The sequence below is a fragment of the Malania oleifera genome, chromosome 5 (genome assembly GCF_029873635.1).
Source record: "Malania oleifera isolate guangnan ecotype guangnan chromosome 5, ASM2987363v1, whole genome shotgun sequence".
In the NCBI taxonomy this organism is placed as follows: domain Eukaryota; kingdom Viridiplantae; phylum Streptophyta; class Magnoliopsida; order Santalales; family Ximeniaceae; genus Malania; species Malania oleifera.
This window is the reverse complement of record NC_080421.1, coordinates 111,412,078-111,427,181: the sequence shown is the minus strand read 5'-3', so window position 1 is coordinate 111,427,181 and position 15,104 is coordinate 111,412,078. Positions and strand designations below refer to the sequence as shown.

Genomic DNA, 15,104 nt, shown 5'->3' with positions numbered 1-15,104 from the left:
TATATATATATATAAGTGTATAGATATAGATATGCATATATATTCCCCTTTAATATGTGCAAAAAGTACTAGGGGGAGTTGCTTGAAGAAAAGAGAACTTTAATTTTAAAACAAGCAAGCAGCATTTTTCTGGTTTGTCAATTATACACATACTAAATTTTAACCAGAAAGATCACAACCATAATGATCCTAAAAATTTTAACATTCACATGTAAGATCATATGGCAAACACAAACAACTGTGGCAATATAAACATGCTTCAGATTATGATTTTCAATAAAAACATTTCATTCAATCACATGTCACAATGAGTTCACAATAGATCTAAGCTGAACATATGGGTAAGCAAAACAGAATAGATGCCCCCCCTTTCAATTTTAGTACGTGCTTAGATTCTTTAACTACTTATACTAACCAAAGATTAGTTTCATTATGCTCAATTGTATAAGCCATCAATCCACATCTTCAAAATCAACTATACTGAGTATTTTTCAATTGCATTTTTCACTTGATTAGTATAGTTGTCCCTATAGACCATAGATGCATCAAAGAATATATATTAAGGCATGCAATATAGTTCAAGATCCACAAACATGCCATATCAAAATATAAGCTTTTAAGCACAAGATATAATGTTCAGGGATTTTAGAAGAGCCTCAATATTTCAATAGACGAAAGTGACACATATAAGTCATTTATGTGCTTCCTATAGGGATGGAACTGAGCTCTCATAAGTATGTAATGATTATGCAAGGATGAAAATGTGATATTTCTATTTAAGTTTTCACTCATCCTTGCAAAACATTTTAACATTTTTATTATCATAATCATCCTTAATACAAGGTTTTGGTTTAGGAAAAATCCTATCAAAATTTCGACAGAGTGTCGTCTGTAAATCGGACATTTCCCAAATTTTCAAGCACCAAAACCTGATAGATTCAAGCAATCAATTCAAAAAATTTCAGTTTAAGCATGCGAGAACCTATATATGCTACCAGCATGCAATACACAACATACTGCATCAGCCATGCAGTTGGCGTTCCATACAAGCATGCAAGTAAATAAGTTTCTACAACAGCCTTGCAGATGGCGTTCCATACAATCCAGTATTATCAAACAACATATTCAATAACAGTTCACAATACTAGATAATCACAAATCACTATCCATTAATATATAGTATAAACAATACACAACAGTGGATAGTTATGAGTTTAGTATAGTATGGTTATTCATTAAGGCACAAAGACATAAATGATATGAGAATATGAAAGCATTTTCATTTATATGGATATGAAGGAAAAATGCTCCCCCTGAGTTATGCACTTATTCATTTTATGTCTTTTTCACTTTCTAGTTCTTTAGCCAAGTGTTTTAAGATTTTTGATGACATATGCTTGGCTTTTGGATGAATAGGCTTAGCGGACCAAAAAGTCACAATTTTAAGTGAGCTAAGCCAATATTGCCTCTATTGATATGAATTTCAATACGTGTGAGATGCACAAGTTAGAATGACTTTCAATTTAAAAGTACACATGCATAGGTCTACTTAAATTTTATGCATTTATCTAGATTGAGACCTAGGCAATCATATTAGTCATTCAACTCATCTCTAAGTACACAAAGCTCTAAAGGATATGTCTTAGTGATTTGAGAGCTCGTGAAGGGATGATAAATAAATACTCTTTGTAGATTTAAATCACTTAATGGGTACATAAGAGTATTTAGGATAGACAGGACATTTTTCAAAATATTTCTGTGAAGGTAATCATGTCCATACTTGGGCAAAGAGCATATAGGATATGTGAATGTTGTGAACAATGCTCTTTGGTGATCGGAAAGTATCCTTTCGATATTATCATAATTTAGAATAAGGATACAAACCAAGGAAATAATGAATCTATACCTGATATGATCGTGGTTTTGGTAAAGATTTCCTATTGAGCGATTAAACCAAAATTGAAGGATTTTTAATTTAAACTCAAAGGGACCAATCCCCTAGTAGATACCTTTAATTTGGTTGTAGCTATGAGAAGCACTGAATATAAGTTAGTCGTTTATGATCAATAGTGCTTTAACCCTAAAGTGATGACTTGTTTTGCTTTAGGCTTTTCATATTCAAAAGTGAGTTTTAGGGTATAGTCATATATGATATAAGATAGAAGCCTAACACTCAATTTTGTGCAATGGACAATAGTTGCTTAACATTGTGATTTTTATGTTAGCATGGGTTAAGCATTTAAAATTAAGTACTAGGCATAAATGTCATGTCCATTTGGAAGTGGATTAAGTGTCTTAGTATAACAAGATAGTTTAGTGAGTGTGTATACTAAGATTTTCATTTTAAGCATCAATCACTTCCCAAACCTACAGTCATTACAACCTCCTAAACCTAAGCCTAAGATCTAAAGAAAAATTAACTAATTTGATAATCTTAATTTAAATCCATTTTTCCTTAGGTCCAACGGGATTTGCTTTGCTGATTATCCATTTCATTTCCTTTTCTATGCCTTTGGCACTTCTAAGTAAGCAATTAAACCATATGTGCCACATAGTTTTGCAAAATAAGCGGGTATTGAATATACGTAAAAGATTATGCTTATTTATTCTGTTTTTGCTCAATGAGGCGTGAAAGTTGGATTTAAAAGATGAACCCTTCTTGAAAATGTTTTTCTTTTTAACTCTTAAGGGTTTATTATGATTATTCTTTTCATTTTTAATTTCGAGTGAAGCTTTATAATAATCATCATTTTATTCTTCTAAGCAGATAATTTTCAATATTTTCTCAATCTTTTTCTTTTCAAGAATAGCATGAAAATTTTCCAACCCCTTTAATTGATTTGCTATTCTTTTATTCTTATTCTTCAAAAATATTTTATGCTTAGAAACTCTAACTAAAAACTTGTGCATTTTCAATAACGTCTTTTCTAGTCTTTCATGCGACAACATGCTTTTGGTATTCAATTCAGCACATGATTCAACACACAGTTCAATACAAGAATTATCATATGAATCATTGCATGCATGTTTAACAGGACTATCACAAATATTCTCAGATGATTCATCGTACGATATGCTGCAATGCTTTTCACAAGAATCATCATATACATCATTAACAATATTATGAACAGATGATTCAGCATGAGACACAACACAACATTCAGCATAAGAATCATCACACGAATCATCAACAGAATTATTATGGTATTTAGCAGATGATTCAATACATGTAGTGACATCGCATTCAACACATGAATCCTCAAACAAGCTAGAGTGAGAATCATATACCTCATGCTCTGTTGATGCACTATCCCTATCACTTACCACTCCCTAAGCATCTAAACATGACATCTCTGGAGTGATGGTTTCCTTTTTCTGAGTCTCTCTGTATTTCTTTTCAAGCTCAACCCAGATCTCCTGTGCACTACAACATACCATAAACTCATGAAGAATATCAGTATCTAAAGCACAATATAGCATGTCCATGGCATGTGAATTTGCATGCATCAAATTAATATCATTTTTTACAGGCATACAAATTCCATTTACAATCACCTGCCAGGCCTTCCAATTCATTGATTTTATAAAAATGCTCATTCTAATTTTCCACATGGTGTAATCGACACCACAAAACAAAGGAGGACTAAAAGGTGACTGACCCTCACCGAATGGGAATATACCAATTTGAGCCATTGCGATCTTTTTGCAAAAATGTTTAAGTCTAGTGCAACGAGACTCTGATACCAATTGTTAGAATTGGTGTATTCCCAAGAGGGGGGGTGAATTGGAATTTAAAAATTTTTCTCCTAGGTTAATCTATCCAACAACAGTATATACACAACCTAGGGTCAGTCTATTCAATTTCCAAATGCGTAGATAAATATAATGTGGAAATTAAGTCATACGCATCATTCATCCATAACATACATGTGCGGTAAATATAAAGTGCGGAAATGTAAATGAACACACGATATGTTATCGGGGTTCGGCCAACTGTGCCTACGTCCCCGCCTCTAGCTCGCAAGCCGGAGGATTCCACTAATAGCTCACTTAAGGGTGGAGCGGCACCGTTTACAACCAGGTCAAATTAACACAGGGCTGACCTCAACCTTACCCAGGTAAATTAGCGGCGCTGACCTCAATCTACATGCCTTAACAGGATGACCCACCTAGCTTTCCTAATCGAGTCTAAGCCAATCCGGAACTCCAGGGCTAGTCTCCCTCTTTAGGCCCGTGCCTGGAAATACAACCGTATTTAAAATACAATCAAATGGTACAATGAATAAGCTTTCATGTAAAGCAGATATGTACCCAAATGCGCGCAATAATATACACCACAATATGAAATAATATGTAAGCTCAATGTGGTCTAAATGGTTCAACTCTCAAAAGTGTTTTCTATATGTGTAATGCATACATGAGAGTGGCAAACAAGCAGTCTTTGTATCACACGATATTCAAAAAATAAGTTCACACAAAGATGTCAAGTCTCCAGTATTTCAATTAGCAAGATAACTCAAGCATGTAAGTATTAAATGATGTATATGCTTGGTTTGCAAAAGATATGTAATCTTTGTATTCAGCAAATAATATATGAGTGAAAGAATATTGCAACAAAGACCACTATCACACAAACAAATATCTCTTCAAATATTTTACAAGATTAAAGTGCAATAGATGTTTGGAAGTGTTTGAAAAGTTTTTGCAATCAAAAACAAATACAATCTTCTCAAGATCTTGCAATGAAGGTGCAAGCTTAGAAGATCTAACAAAGTCTTCTTAGGATAGACTTATCAGCAAAGTCCCCTAAGAATCCTTAGGTTTTGCTCTCAAATAAAATCATGTCAAGCAACCAAAATAAGGAGAGCAAACCTTTTCCATCACACACTCAATCCACTCACTGATGATGTAGGCACTAATAAACAATAAGCATGAGTGAATGGGGCTAAAAAATGAGTAGTATAAATTTTTTGATTTTTAGAGAATTTTCCCTTAATTAAAATGGCTAATCATCCTTAATTTTCTCAAATGAACTCATATATATAGGCATGGGAGAAAATATAACCGTTGGGGACCTATTGGGTATTATTAGGAAAGTTTAATGATGTTTCAAATATTTTAACCCTGTTTAAAAAATGTTAACTGCGGTAAAAGATCAGGGCAACCCGAGAGGTCCGGTCGACCAAAATAGGTTCGGTCGACCAAGTCTCAAATGGTTCGGTCGACCAGGGGACTTTTGAACTGAAGGCTCGGTCGACCAGGAGAGGGCAATTCCTTAATTTTCCGAGTTTCGGTCGACCAGGGCATTTTGAACTACCTGGTTCGGTCGACCAGATCGCTGGAAATTCTCCCGAGGACCCTTCGGTCAACCAGTTAATTGGAGAACAAATGTTCTCGATCGACCAGATGGTCAACTGTTGACCTAGGAGGGTTTCGGTCGACCAGGGCCTTTTGAACTACTAGTTTCGGTCGACTAGTCGGTCAAACTTTTGACCCCAGGAAGTTTCGGTCAATCAGGGCCTTTTGAACTACCTTTGCTGGTCGACCAAGTGGTCAAACTTTGACCCAAGGGAGTTTCAGTAGACCAGGGCCTTTTGAACTATCTTTGCTGGTCGACCGAGTGGTCAAACTTTGACCCAGGGTGTCTCGGTCGACCAAGCCAAAATGAACTGGCTTGGCTAGTCAACCGAAAGTGCATCTTGTGTGCATTTCAGTCCTGTATTGAAGCAAACAAGCCCTATTCAAGTGACTAACAAATATATGTGAAAGTATGAGTGTCCTAGGGGCACTTGGGGTCCAATTTGAAGACACCGAAAAAGTCCGGTGTCGGTCGACCGAAGGGAAAAATCTAAGGTCTTTCTATGGTCATTTTCTTATTCATGGTTTGTTTGAGCTTACGTAGTAAATCATACATGTGATGTGTGTGAGCTTATTACAAACCAAATACCTACTTACTATTACAGACCAATATAAATATATTACAATGCTAAATTACAAATTGGTCTTCAAGCTTTTCTTACTTTGTACGCATCTTGATCTTATTATTCTTAGTTCCTGCACAAAACCTCAAACACTCATTAGATACAATGAGTATTTGTCATAATCAAAATCAGGCGTGACCAATAAGGTCAACAATCTCTCTATTTTTGAAGATGACAAATACGACAAGCAAAAATATAGGGTTAAGCCTAAGAAGGCTCCCCCTCACGATGTGCGTCTAATGTATTTAAATAAAACCATTAACCCATTATTTTTGCCTTTCTATCTCCCCCTTCTGACAACAGAAAAAAGGGTCATTCGAAATAAAATCCTAGGTCATGGGTAATTAGTACAGTTATACAAGAGAAATTTTTGGAAAGATTTAGAAAAATTTCGGCAAAGTGCCGTTTGTAAATTGGACTTTCCAAAAATAAATCCTCTATAATATGTAACCTGTTTGAGATATATTAGCTTATTGATCAGTTTTTGAGAATATTATTGTTATTAGTATTACAGTAGAATTACAGAAATTGAGCATGAAATTTTGATTACTCAAACGTGTGACATGAGTTTACTACAGATTAGTATGATGATTAAACAACTTTACAGCTATCCAGTTATACAGACATTAGCAGAAAGTATGATTTATAGTAATTTTCAGAATGACATGATTTCTAAAACCATAACACTCAGACAGATAATACAGATATTTTAGACAAACATTACAGATATTTCAGACAGATAATACAGATATTTCAGACAGATATTACAAATATTTCAGACAGTTATTATTGATATTTCAGTTCAGATTTATAGTGTTATGGTTATTTTGAAATCATGTTGAAATAGCAAGATAAATATATATTTATATATATTAGTATTACACAGTATCAAATCCCTGAGAAAATTTTCAAACAGATACAGACAGCAGAGCATAATACCGTTGCTATTTCAGATAGAGTGCAACCACATAACTCAGATAGTATGTGGATTCCATCTAACCACGCCAGGAGAGATTGTAGTCTCCCCAGCGAGCTGGGTTGAGGTGGCCAGTTAGACGAGATATATTTGGAGATTGCCCGGAGAGATTGCAGTGGCCGGTTAGATTGGCGATTGATAGCAGATATAGATTGACTTACCTAGTAGGCCAACCAAAGTAAGTCCCGCCTACAGGCCGCACAACCCTGTCATGAGGGGTTAAATCATGACATACATATCCTAGGGCATTATCTCAGAAGTTCCTATGTATAGATATATCACACAGTAGCAGTTATATTATAATATTAGAAATATGTGTGAATAGTAAACTCAGATACACAGTTGTACTTTAAATTATATTACGAGAATTTTGTATAATATACTAGCATATTTATTTTATAGTATCAGTATTACATATGTATATTAAATGTGTAACTCAGGCGCCACACACTAGTAATAGCATATTTCCTCTTACCCAGCGTTGTCTCATCCCAATGACTTATTATTTTTCAAGAGATTCAACTAGGCGAGCAGATCAGGCTCGCGGGTAGAGGACTGCTTACGCTGCTCTTATTGGAAGGGTAGGTGTTTCTTTGTTGTCAGTGGTTTGGGGTAGATTCCAGATTTTGATAACGTCACTGGGCATCTTGTGATATATATGTATTTTGGGATTTATAGTTTTCTGGTATTGTATGTAGATGTTTTCAGTTTCTTGTATATCGTTGTTTAGGAATGTATGGTGTATAGAGTTTTCTCAGTGCTTTTGGGGCTTGAGATGTTCGGTAGTATTACAGATAGAGTGGTTATATGTTTTATATATATATATATATATATATATATATATATATATATATAGATAAAATGAATGATATAAGTGCAAGTTGGTGGCTACTTACCTGCAAGAGAACAGAGGAAGCTAGGGAGGGAATAGAGGAGGAAGATTAAAGGAAAGAAGAAGTAAAAAAAAAAAAAACAAAACAGTGGATAAGGAATAAGAGAAAACAGAGAAGAAGAGAGCTGGGAATTAGAGAAAGAAAATTAAAACCAAGGAGAGAATGAGGAAGAACGGGGAGAGAAAAGAGAGAGACGTTGGCAGGGAAAAAGAATGAATTTTAAAGGGTAGGGGGCGGTGCCCTAAGACCCAAGACCCGATAGGAGTTGACCCGGATCCAACCAACTTGACCCGACAACTTGACCCGAATCGTTGTACTTTTTTTTCATTTTTTTCATTCTCTGTTCATCGCCAAATTATGCTCTTCTGGAGCCTGTATCTCACAAAACTCAAAACACTAAAGTTATAGATAATCCTTTTCTCTTTCTCCAAAAATTTGAATTGTCTTGATTGGAGCTCGGACGAAAAAGTTATGCATAAAATATGAACAGGTATCGGTTTTGATTCCCGGGAATTTTCCTGTGATAAAAAATTACCAAAACTTCATAAATAGTGCAATAAAGTTCAAGAATGATGATTTTGGCACTTTACTAAAATATTGGACAATTTTAGACATTTAATTAAAAATATAAACCGTAAAGTCCGGGTTAAGATGCCCAATTACGCAGTTTTGACGCGTAATCACACCCCCCAACTAACGTTTTGCTAGTCTCTAGCAAATGACGTGAATGAATCTCAGGGTGGTGTCTAGAACTGCATACTCCGGTGATCATGAAATCAATGCACATGCGATATAACTATACCACTTCACATACAAGAACTTAATTGAATTTCACACAAGCTCGTTCATATTGAATGCGCACAACTCTAAAGCACGTCACTCATGCAAGTTTTATCGTTTATATGTGATTTGAAAGTAGCATACTCACATGAAGTTAATCAGTGGCATATTCAGAGTTAATGCAATCATATAAGTTCAAGTATAAACAGGTAAACTCTCGAGGTGTGTGTGATGTGTGTGACTCAGTACACCTAGGACGCCAATGGACACCTACAGAACGGTCGCTTTGACTCTGCCTAACTGGTATACCCTCAAGAACACTCAAAAGGAATGGGTTCACTCATCATATGTGAGGAAGAATGTCGCGATCAAACATCCCACATATTAAAAAGGAACAAATGTTAAGTATATGGAGTGGACTAGTCTGGAAAGGATCTAACCTATCTATGAGGTGTCGGGTCCTTCACCCTAGCATCTTCTCACCTACAGCCATATCCAATTGAGACCACCCTAGATCAACTCATTCACAAACTTTTCATGAATACATCTGAGGCATTAACCGGTTGAAGAATCTTCATACGTGGAAAATATGTGTCGTCCTTGACTTTTTGTGATATGTAATTGGGCCGGCATTGACATTTCATTTCATGCGCATATGCATTTCTTGTTCTTTCTTCTACTCATTCTTCATTTTTTTTTTGTCTTTTCTTGAGTAATAAGGACAATATTAACACTTCTTTTGTAATCTTCATACCATCAATGGGAATTGAGCTCGAATAGTGGTCTATGAACTAAGTCTATCTCTAGGGGTGGCTCAGCCTTCACATCTTGAGTAGGCTACAATACCTAAGTTTCTATCTCCCCACTAGGTGTCACCTCTAAGCTAACAAATCAAAAAAAATAGACTAGTGTACAAAGGAATCATCCAGAAAAAGAGAAGTGAGTTCCATGAACTCTAATTTAATATTAACGCTCAAAAGGACGACAAATAGCTCAAGGATATCTCACAAGGTGTCATAGTCGTCACGGATGTTCTCTCAATGCTCACAGGAAACCCTAAGTGCAATGAATCACGTGAATGTGTTTATTTAGCCTCGTGAGATGCATGTAGATACAGGAAATTACAAATTAACACGAATGTACTAGCAATCGATTTTTCATGGAGTCATAAAATCATATAAAGAGAAACTATGCATGATTGACTCAAGTGTGTCATTCTTAAGTTATACGCAAGTATGTGAAGGGTATGCAAAGTGTTAAGCATGACATAATACAATGTAATTCATCAGTGCTCCTCCTTTCTTTCTCTCTCTTTTTGATTTCTTTTTTTTTTTTTTTTTTTTTTTTTGTTCTTTTTTTTTTTTTTTTTGAAATATAAAACCCGGTACGTGTACGTGCACAATGTCACATGCGAATGCTCATCCCCCCCCCAACTAAAATGGAACATTGTCCTCAATGTGAAAGCATAGGGGAAATAGAAAGGACTGTGCACGGGAAAAGTAAAGCGTACCTGAGTGGCGAAATAACAAAAATCGAACTATGAGAAAATGGTCTTGAAAACTAACTAAAAATAAAATAAGATAAAATAAAAGGAAAATAAGGGAAAGAAAAACATCACAATTGTCTGGCGGAGGCTTAGGAGGAATTTCGTCTGGTGGCCGCAGGTCTATAAATTGCATCGGCGGTTCTCCAAATTTGAGCCGCCACAATCGATCAGTCGTCATACCTACACGAAAATCAACTTCAGATAAATTAATGCATGTCAAAATACCAAACAATATGTGTGCAGGTTGACCCTCATGTGTGGACAAAAAAGGGTCTTTATTCAACATCGTGTCTAGGAATGTGCTTCTTTATGAACTAACGGTTGAGAGAAAGTGATCGGAATAATTACCTACAGTTCTTCAGAAGCATTAACATTAAAGGTTTTACCTGATTCTTTGAAAATTATATGCTCACCAGACTGGTCACCCTCTTTATCGGGTGTACATATCATCATACCACTGCAAGAGTCTGCCTCCACACTAGACTCCTTAACATCTGATTCAGGCGGGAGTGACGATTTCACGATTTCTGAGTTCGGAGTATTAGATACCACAGGTTGGTACTTCGTATGAGTATCAGTCTCCTCATCAACTAAATGCTCCGCTTTTGGGCTCGTTTCCTCTGATTTTTCTTTGAATTCATCTATTTCAGCCGTAACTTCCGGTGTTGGGACAACTATTTGCTCGGTGATGAGCATTTCAGATTGGGGATCGTCTTTCTCGCTACTGAAGGTGATGGTGGCCTCTGCTGTCTCAAGAGAAACATCATGTATTTGTTGTTGCGGTTGCTAGTACTCTTGAGAACTAGGCTGAAGTTCTGCGAGTGTTTCCTCGTTTTTTAAGATGTCCAACTGTGTGCTTATCGCATTAATGGTGTCCCGCAATTCATTATTATGATCGACTTGAGTTTGCATGAACTGCTGGAGCATGCTCGCCATCTAAGTTATGCTATCCTCTAGAAATTCTGACGGCGTACAGCTCTGAGGGATCTGTGGTGGCTGGAATTGAGGCGGAGGAATATCCGGGCAGTTTGGTAGTTCATATGCATCACCACCACTAATTGTGCTGATAGGATGTGCAGTCATGGGTGCCTGAGTGTATCGTGTGTTGCACTGTGGGACATTGTCAGCTAAGTAATCAAAGAATGATAATACCTGATCTGGATCCTCGCTGACGAGCTCTCCATTAGACATAGTCTGGATAAAACACTTGCAATCAGGGGTAAGAGCAGTATAAAAACAATCAGCTAACCTCCATGAGTCGAACCCATGATGTGGACAAGTGCTTAGTAGATCCTTGAATCGCTCTCAGGAATCCCAAAATGTCTCGTCATCCTGCTGCACAAAATTAAGAATCTGTTCCTACAAAAATTGAGTTTTCTGTGAGGGACAAAATGCATGCAGAAATTCATGCTTCATATCAGTCCAATTAGTTATAGAATAAGGTCTCATAGAATGAAACCAAATCAGTGCCCTATCCAGCAAAGTAGCAAGAAATAAATTCAGTATAATAGATTCGTCAGCTCTGGCATGAGAGAAAAACATATTGCAGGTTAATTCAAACTCTGTTAAGTGCTGATATGGGTACTCAGATTTCATCCCATAGAACTCGGGTAGCAGTGACGTCCTCCCGCGCTGCATCATGAAATTAAACTCATCATAAGGCAAAATAGTGGAAGAGGATGCAGTTGCATATTCAAGCTGCAAAAAGTCCATTATTGTGCGGGGTGCAGGTGCAGCCATTTTTCAAAACTCAAAATTTTTTCTATTTTTGTTTTCTATTTTTTTTATTTTTCACAAAACTAACAAAAATGACAAGAAAAATGCAAATTTGAGACTAAGACCGACATTCCCCAGCAACGGCGTCAAAAACTTGACTCACTTGAAAAATGAGCAGCTCGGAAGCTATCCCAAGTATAGGAGTTCTGTCATGTAATATTAAGCCCAAGGGCTAGATCGTCTCCTCAGGGAATGCGATTAATCTCAGATTTTATGTTCTCCCAATCAAAATTAAATTACACTAAACTCAGTTCAGATTCGGGTTTTCAAGATTGTTGAGTTCCACTTTGAATTAAATGACATGTAATTTAAAGTCCTAAACTAAAATGCACTAAATAAAAGAAAATAAGCATAGAAACCCTACGTCTACTTAAAGAAATATTGGGACACACGTTAATAAAAACTAGAAACCTAAAACATGGAACTAAAACATGCAAGAATGGAAACTCTAATCTACCTAAGGAAACATCGAGACACGCACTAATTAAAAATGACAACTTTGGACACGAAATTAAGAGCACACTATGGAAACTCAAACAGACACAAACATGCACTAAAATTCGAAACTTTAAGAAAAATTGAGAATTCGAACCAAAATTTAGTATTTTGAAAACTTAAGAAATACCCAGACAATATATAAAAACACGAACTTTAACAAGAAGAAACCTAAACTAAATCAAACTTCAATTAAAAATTATATTTTTTTAAGAGAAGAGAACAACTAAATTAATCTACTACTAATTTATGGGAAGAAAAAACAAAACAAAACACAAGAAAAAAAACACAATTAAATAACCATTACAAAATAAAACATTAAAACTCAAACTTGCAAATAACATAGATAAATAATAATAAACACAATAGTATCCATCAAAAGAAATAAATAAAGAAAGAAAGGAAAAAGAAGAAGAGAGAGAGAGAAATCCTTGAAGATGTGGCCGAGAGCTGGGGGTTCTTGGTGTGATCGGCCATGGCTGCTGCAGCTGCTGGTTTGGTGGAGGCTAGCCGGAGTCTTGGCTGTGGCAGTGATTCTCTCGAGCTGGAGTTTGGCTTCGGGGAGGCTGGAGCAGAGGGAATTCTCGGTTGCTGTGGTGCTTTGTTTCGGCTTGGCAGCAGATTGCTGCTGGTCTAGGCCTGCAGAAGAGGCTCGGGTGTGGCTCTCGGGTGGCTGTGATGGGAAGAGCTCGGACTGCTGAAGCAAGGGATCCTGTGGAGAGGTTGGGCTGCTGCAAGTTGGTGGCTACTTACCTGCAAGAGAACAGAGGAAGCTAGGGAGGGAATAGAGAATAAGGGAGGAAGAGTAAAGGAAAGAAGAAGGAAAAAAAAAAAAACAAAACAGTGGATAAGGAATAAGAGAAAACAGAGAAGAAGAGAGGTGGGAATTAGAGAAAGAAAATTAAAACCAAGGAGAGAATGAGGAAGAACGGGGAGAGAAAAGAGAGAGACGTGCGCAGGGAAAAAGAATGAATTTTAAAGGGTAGGGGGCGGTGCCCTAAGACCCAAGACCCGATAGGAGCTGACCCGGATCCAACCAACTTGACCCGGTAACTTGACCCGAATTGTTGTACTTTTTTTTCATTTTTTTCATTCTCAGTTCATCGCCAAATTTTGCTCTTCTGGAGCCCGTATCTCACAAAACTCAAAACACAAAAGTTGTAGATAATCCTTTTTTATTTCTCTAGAAATTTGAATCGTCTCGATCGGAGTTCGGACGGAAAAGTTATGCACAAAATACGAACAGGTATTGGTTTTGATTCCCGAGAATTTTCCTGCGATAAAAAATTACCAAAACTTCATAAATAGTGCAATAAAGTTCAAGAATGATGATTTTGGCACTTTACTAAAATATTGGACAATTTTAGACATTAAATTAAAAATATAAACCTTAAAACCCGGGTTAAGATGTCCAATTACGCAGTTTTGACGCGTAATCAATAAGTAGCAGGTCGTTACACAACCGCTTGCCTAACATCCTCCTTAAGACCATTCACAAACATCGCTATAATGTGATGTGTAACCTCAACAACATCACTCCTAAGCATCAGTTCCTCAAATTGATTAATGTGGCTAGCTACAGTAATGGTTTTTTTATGGTTCAAGAGGCTGCTGAACAACTAGATCCTAAAGGAAGGAGGGATGTATTTTTTCTTTCAATCTTTGTGTCATCACTACCCACCGAGTAATAGGAGGTTCACTTAACCGTTCTAGGCTTTGTTGTACAATTTATTAATACTTATTTGCCTACCCTATAAATTTCATCTTGGAAAACCAAAATTTATTCTCACCCTGTATACGGTACCAATTAAAAAAGTCCTCCATCTCTGATACCCAATCTAAAAAGAATCTTGGGTCGAGTTTCCCACATCCACCTTTACCTTTTTTCTCACATCTCCATAGTCTTCCCAACCCTGCCTAGGGGAAAGGAGCATCTCTAGGGTTAGGTTGGCACCTTGTATCATTGAACTCCTCAAGGTTACTTTCCTTAAACCAAAACTCTAGATTTACTTGAGGCTAGGGGGTAGAACTGGGCTACTAGTCTATTTTGGAGCCTCACTCATATTGTTAGGTGTAGACACCCCAATTTCATGCAGGTTGTCTTGAGGAGACCCGTGCGTAATAAAAGTTGACTTAAATTCAAATGGGAGGATCCAATTGAGTCCCATTTTATTTTAAAATTGAGTCATTTTATTTCAACAACCATCTTCTTTTCCATCACATAGCAGAACCATCCTCCCACTGTCATCGTCATTGCTGCAGCTGAGAGCACCACCCCCAGCCCCACGAGCAGCCTCCCTGTTGTTTCTCTCACCGCACAGCTGAACGGCCTCACGGCCGCCTGAACTGCCCTTACTCCAGCAGTTCTCCACGGCAAAGTTCCAAGCTTGCCGGCCACCACCCCGAACTCCTCGAAGAAGGCATAGCGGCGGTAGCTCCACACATATAGCAGCCCTACCCCGTCATCTGCGACCTCATTCTCTGCCCTATCCCGTCGCCGTCATTGCTGCACCAACCTCCGACCAACATCCAGCCTCCCACGGCCACACCAGACCACCGGGCTGTCGCAGCAGCTCCTTCATGGCGTCCCCACCACCAACGGCCATCTGAGAACCATATCCCACCTCCTCCGGTGACCTCCCCCTCAAGTTCCGGTG

At 37.3% G+C, this 15,104-nt stretch overlaps 1 pseudogene; it reads left to right on the top strand.

The window, feature by feature from the left end:
* The first annotated feature begins 11,437 nt into the window (after positions 1 to 11,437).
* Positions 11,438 to 11,537, top strand: LOC131156856 (small nucleolar RNA R71; annotated as a pseudogene).
* Positions 11,538 to 15,104: the final 3,567 nt, after the last annotated feature.